This window comes from Pteropus alecto, unplaced genomic scaffold (assembly GCF_000325575.1).
Source record: "Pteropus alecto unplaced genomic scaffold, ASM32557v1 scaffold270, whole genome shotgun sequence".
Taxonomy (NCBI): domain Eukaryota; kingdom Metazoa; phylum Chordata; class Mammalia; order Chiroptera; family Pteropodidae; genus Pteropus; species Pteropus alecto.
In genome coordinates, this window is record NW_006430735.1 from 4,183,505 (window position 1) to 4,190,383 (window position 6,879).

The following is a 6,879-nucleotide window of genomic DNA, read 5'->3' on the forward strand; positions in this document are numbered from 1 at the left end:
CGACTAGTACAGAAAAAGTTAGATGCCAGGGAAAAACAGAGATTAGAATCAAATAACTGGTTTCATAGGCTGTTCAATTGGTCACCATGGCTAACAACCCTTCTATCTGCTATAGCTGGACCTTTAATCCTCCTCTTCTTGTTAACTTTTGGCCCATGTTTCCTCAATTTCTTGTTTGCATATATAAGGAAGTTTAATTCTATTAAACATTTAGTATTACAAAATAGAGACTATGAGCAAATTCCACATGAAGAATCAAGGATTTGATCTTCTGCTAAGGCCAGTGGGAAATGTGCTGGCTGGAAAATTATTGCTTGGCTATCGCCCATGAAAACATAGGCTATCGCCCATGGGAACATAACTTTCTAACAATAAGTTTTCTGCTTCTGTACCCCCCCCACCCCGCTTGCACAACGTACCTGTGGGTTGACAGTTAGTAAAAAGAAGAAAAATAGACTTGTGTGTTCAAAAAGAATGAAGAACGAGGTTTAAGGCTTAAAAACTCTGTACCTCTACATTTCGGGGCTGCTTAATTTGGGGTCTGTGTACCCCTGGCAGACCCAGCTGGCTGAATAAAGAGTGTGTTTCCTGTAACTCACTGATTTCTGGTGGTCTGTGTGTCTGTTGGGGGCTGGTGGCTACAACATTTAGAGGAAATATGAGGAAATAGGTACTGGGCAGTGAGAAAGATAGTGACATAGAAGAAAGCAGAAGCTTTATTAGTTATTAGTTGAGGCTGAAGTGAGTCAGCTTTCATGGAAAGATATGATGAACAATGAAAGGAAGTGGGTACAGAGCTGCTGGTAAAGTGGATCATCCATGAAATTTGGGATAGACTAGATATAAATGAGATTCCCTGGAGAGGAATAGTAAGGAAGTATAGAGATCCTCTTAGATTATCTAAAGTATATTCGTATTTGAAGATATAAAGTTCATAAATTTTAGCTCTTCTATCTTTAAAGAGCTAAGTAGTCGTGTGTCTATTGGGGGCTAGCGGCTACAACATTTAGAGGAAATATGAAGAAATAGGTGCTGGGCAGTGAGAAAGATAGTGACATAGAAGAAAACAGAAGCTTTATTAGTTATTAGTTGAGGCTGAAGCGAGTCAGCTTTCATGGAAAGATATGAAGAACAATGAAAGGAAGCGGGTACAGAGCTGCTGGTAAAGTGGGTCATCCATGAAATATGGGATAGACTGGATATAAATGAGATTCCCTGGAGAGGAATAGTATGGAAGTATAGAGATCCTCTTAGATTATCTAAAGTATATTCGTATTTGAAGATATAAAGTTCATAAATTTTAGCTCTTCTATCTTTAAAGAGCTAAGTAGTTCTTATTTAGGCCAGGAATAAGGCAGAAAAATAAAGTGGTAAACAAGAAAGTGAAACTGGAGACCATTATTAAAATGCAAATTAATACATAAAGTAAGAAGTTTAAATGAAGTGCTAGGGCAATGTAAAGAGAAGTATTTTCAACACTGTTGGTAATAACTCTAACTGAATGACTGAGCATGTGTGGGGCTAAAGAAATCTTGTAGGCAGAGTGGACAAGAGGAAGGTGAAAACAGAACATCCAAAGTCCGAAGACCAATGACTTGGGAGAATAAGTTTATTACTACTTTCTCTAGTGGTGGCATTAAGAGTTACCCAATCATGCTATGAGAGGAAACTCTTCTTGAGATTTGCTTGGCCCTTTACCACACCTTTACTACATACCTGTGTAGAGACAGCTTTATTTTTAATTTTTAATTTTTTTTTTTTTATTTTAACACCTACAGCATCTGGTCTTCCTGTGGTCTCCCATCCAAGTACTAATCAGGTCCGACCCTGCTTAGTTTCCGAGATCAGATGGGATTGGGCGTGTTCAGGGTGGCATGGCTGTAGATGAGACAGCTTTGCTTTTTTCTTTCTCTGTGGACACAAAGCTAGTATAGTACCTTGAATATAGTTAATTCTTGAGATATATTGAAATGAATAAATAAGAGAAAAGACAATCTAATTGGTCCTTGTTTCTACTTCTTTATTTTGTTTGGGAGCAAAAAATACTGTAAAGTTTGGTTTAAAATGAATTTAACATTACATTCTAGCCAGTCATATGCATTCTGTGCCTATTTTTAAGGTAGTAATCATGTACTCATAAGGTAAAAATAAAAACTAAAACTCATTAATTTCCATGTGAATAAAAAGTCTTGATAGTAAAATGTCCAACAATAATATATTACACTAAGCATACCCTATGGTGAGAACTGGCTTTACTTGGCTGTTTCTTTTCCCATATATACTTCCATTTCTCTTCTACAACATGGCTACATGAATTTTGGGTGTTAACAGCTTTCCAAAATAGCCAAATATTGTATTGATATTTGATAAGTGCTCTAAATCAGTTCTATTTTTATAATTACTTCTGGGTTTGTAGCTTCAGAACTCTCATAGTTCCTATATTAACCTATATTTGATGATAAATGCTAGCATTTCATCTTTAAAATATTTCTAAAACTGATAATATAAGGCCACAGTGAACTGGAGAGTGTCTTCTCTGATTTTGTGTTCTGCCATTTTGTTCTGTGTCACTCAGTTTCTATATCTGTCAGCATTCAAATTTACCTAACACATACTTGCTAAGTTTCCCTGGCAATCACCTTCTCTGAAGGACCATGCCAGATCCTACAATCTTCCTCAAATCTTGCTTTTCCTCAGTCATAATTAAATGATAATTTTAAGACCCTACATGATCCCAGATAAGAAGATGTGTGTAATAAAATAAATGTTTTTGCTTCTGATATCTGAACTTCCTGCTGGACTGCTTATAAATTAATCCAACTTAAGAAGAAAAGAGTATCTTTTTGTAGATAAATTTATAAAATATAGTAATCTAGAACAAAAGAAGTTTTTGATGATAATCACTCCTTTTCTGCTTGTTTCTGAAGTTAAAATTTCATGAAGAAAAAAATTTTTTTGATAGGAGACACGTAATCTCTATACGAGTGGCCTAGATCTCACTTTTTGTTGTTTGACTCAGTAGTTCTGGGTTTTTCTGAAGAATATTGGAGCAAGTCTCAGTGTTCATGGGGACCCCACACATGCAACTTGTTTAAATCTTCATTGCTCAGAGCACTATATGACCAGAGGTCACACAATACTGTAAGAACTGTGTCATTGCCTTTTGATAATGGTGTAAGATTAGTAAACATTGGTAAATCCCTTAAGTTCTGAAGATTCTGACAGTATGACACTGAAAAAAAAGTTAGACAAGCAGAAATTATGAACTTCAGTAGAATCTGGGCAGTTTGGATTATCACAAGACTGTGGGCTTTGGTACATGGCTGAGCCCTTCAACACCTCCCAGGCATTCTTTAGGGTTGAGTCATCAGTTTTAAGTATCACTGACTGTATGCTTCACTGCTTCTTTTCACTTCTATTTAGAAAGCCTATGGATCTTCAGGCAAAAATAAGAAGTGAGTTTTAAAAGAGGCTTTAACAAGTAAATGGCATAGAGCTCTTACCATGAAGGAAGAAAGGGATGAGGGAAGTAATTTAAGTGTTTAGAGATTCATTGAATTTAGCAAGCTAAATAAAGGAACTGTGGTTAACATTATGCAGGAACACCACTATTTTCTTTCATTCTTCTCTGGAAATGAACTTGAATTATATTTTTCCAGTTACTTTACAAAAGGCGATGCTTATGAGAAATTACATGTCATTGAGATGAGATACATTGTCATTGAGATATGTGATTTGATTTAAAGTAAAGGAACTCCCAAAGAGCTTTCTACCTGGATTATGACCTAGTCATTCTGACAGGGGAGTCTTAGAGATTGTGTAATTGGAAGTCAGATGTATTTCTCTTCTTGTTTATAAGGCAGAGCACACCACAGAGCTTGGGACAGAGTGTTCTATATACTATGTATATCTGGTCATATCTTTCAGTATTTCTACTTCACTTCTGGAGAGAATCCAAAGTCCTTAGTATGGCCCAATATTCCCTTCACATATGACTTGTCGCTCCTCCATCCAGCCTCATTCCTCACCACTCTCTCAATGCGGACCCAAGGCTTCATCATTCATAATGCCTGTAGCTCCTGCAAGGTCCTCACAGGTACATGCTGGAAGATGCCTTCTCTCTTCTCTATCAGGCAGGTCTTCTATCCTTCAATACACAGCAGTGGATTTATCTTCTTTGTGAAGGCAACATTTCTCACATAAAGTTCCTGTTCCCACAACTCCTACAGCCTTTACAATACTGATCACATTTATCCAATCCTACTGCTTGAAACAGACCACCAGCTACTGAGAGACAGAAACTGTGTCATATGTATATTTCCATCCTTTAGAGTATAGCAATGCCTACACTAAGACAGGAGGTCCATTTATTTTCAAATTTTTAATTTTTAATGATTCTTTGTTTTGCTATAAGGGAAGTATTGTAGACATCCTCTAAGATGACTTCCAATAAAATTTACCTCCTGTATTGATGCTTTTGTATAATCTCTTCCACTTGGACTGAATTTTATTGACTCATTTCAACGAAGATTATATAACAGACATAATTGAATGGCACTTCTAAGGTTGCCACAAAAAGACTCTCTCTTGTACTCTCTCCTCATTCTGACTGAGGAAAGGCAGATATGGAGAGGCTCGCATGGTAAGGAACTGCAAGGATCTGACCAACAATCAGAGAGAAGAAACGAGGCCCTTAGCCCAGCATCCTCAGAGGAACTGAAATTCAGCCAATAATTTTGATGAGACTGAGCTTGAAAGTAGATTCACTTCAGTTAAAACTTCAGATGAAACTGCAATTCCAACCGACACGACAGTGATTTTATGAGAGACCCAGAGCCAGAGGCTGTCAGCTAAGTCCGCCTGAGTTCCTGATCCACAGAAATTGTGAAGTAATAAATGTTTGTTGTTTTAAGCTCCTAAGTTTTGGGGTAATCTGTTACATAGCAAGAGATAACTAATATAAGGAGTAAAAAATTACAGTAAATTCTAAATTCTAAATGACGTGGTGTTGTGCCATGAGTTGGTTTGGTTTTGTTTAACACTTTAATTTAGTCTTTACTCTGTCTCTATACTTAATGAAAAAAAGTTTTCTTAGGGTGACATAACAAAATACCATAAACTGAACTGCTTAAATACTGAAAATTTGTTTCTCACAGTTTTGGAGACTGAAAAGTCCAAGATCATCATTCTGGACAATTCAGTTTCTGAGTTCTCTTCCTTACTTGTAGCTGTCTGTCTTTTCACTGTGCCTTCCCATGATGAGAGGAGCGGTGAGAGTGGTAGGAAGGGGGAAGAGAGCACACACCCTATTGTGTCTTTTTATAAGGGCACTAATCCAATTGAATCCAGGCCCCAACTTTATGACCTTATTTAATTATACGTACTTCCTATAGGCCTTATCTCCAAATATAGTAACATTGGAGGTTAAGGCTTCAACTATGAATTTTGAGGTGACACAATTCTGTCCATAGCATTCTGTTTTTCAAAGCATTGTACTTCTTTTTAAATTTTTGTTAATTTCTACTTAATTCCAAAATTATAGAAAAAAATTTTGAAACATCTGAGAATAAGACAGTGAAAAAATTAAGACTGTGTTCAGTTTTAGTTAATGGTAGATGAGTATATATTGAACTAACCTTTCTGCTGATAACTATTACCAAGCCTGGATTTTTAAAAAATCAAAGTTATTTAAAAGCAAGGAGAGGAACTGAAAATGAACAGAAACTGAAGATTTGAACCTTGAAAGAAAGTAAGAGATCCATGTTTATATGCTCTTTATCCCAAGAAAATTCTTTAATTTGGAGAAAATATGGGACTGTTAGAATTTAAAAAGGAAGCTGAAGTCTTACTGGTCTAATGGTTGAAGGTCTTGTTGGGGAGAGGTAAACTTGAAAGGGGGGAGGATCACAAAGTACATATATTCAGAATATATAAATAATTTCTAAAACTTTTTGTTAAAAGGACAAATTACCAATAAAGAGCAATGGACAAAGACGAAAGACTCTCAAAATATAACACTATACACAAAGATCTGTGCATTTCACTGTTGGTAATTTTTACAAAACTTTTACAAAGATAAGACAAAAGCAAAGAGTGCACTATTTCTATTCATATGGAGCTTATATTTTAGACTAATGTGATTTTATTTCTAACTGGCTAATTCAGTTTAGGAGTGAAATTTGAGTATGTTAGTAGACAGAATCTAGAAGGGTAGGTGTAGAAAAGAATGGAGTGGGTTATAGGCAAACAGATGCAGTCCACCTCAAAAGAAAACTGAAATACTTAGCAAGAAGATTGCTACTATGTGATGATTCCTGGTTCCAATGAATGAGATCACAGCCATCAGCTTCACGTAGATTTTATTCCATGACTTGGGTTTAGTCTTAGACACAGAGAAGTGAATTATATGTTTTTCCCAAATGTGTATCGTCAGTGGCACACCAAAGCTGGGAGTGGTAGAAAGATTAGCCTCATCAAGAAGGAGGATCTTATCATGAACGTGGTTTGGATTTACCGATGCATGATAATAAATAACAGCAGGTTGACTTTCAGTCAATTTTATACTTGCTTTTAAATTCTCTACCCGCCTCCCCCAAAAATGCACTTCTTATTACCTATACTAGGATAGGATGGATCACTCTCACTGCATTCCCCACTCCTTCTTTGATAAAAGCATTGGATGTCTCTATGTGTTGGACCAGGGTAACTTAAAGATGGGACACTTCATTTTATTCACCCACCATAGTCTCCCAAATACCTCACATTTCCAGGTTCTTTTGCTCCACCTTCTTCCATTCAAATAATAGAAACAATGCTAAGCTGAGACTCAAGAGATCTGGGAATTATAACTCTACCTTTGTTACATAATCACAAGTGTTA

The 6,879-nt window shown here is 36.3% G+C and overlaps 1 pseudogene; it reads right to left on the reverse strand.

The window, feature by feature from the left end:
* Positions 1-1,769: 1,769 nt before the first annotated feature.
* Positions 1,770-1,886, reverse strand: LOC112485346 (annotated as a pseudogene).
* Between the last annotated feature and the right edge of the window lie 4,993 nt (positions 1,887-6,879).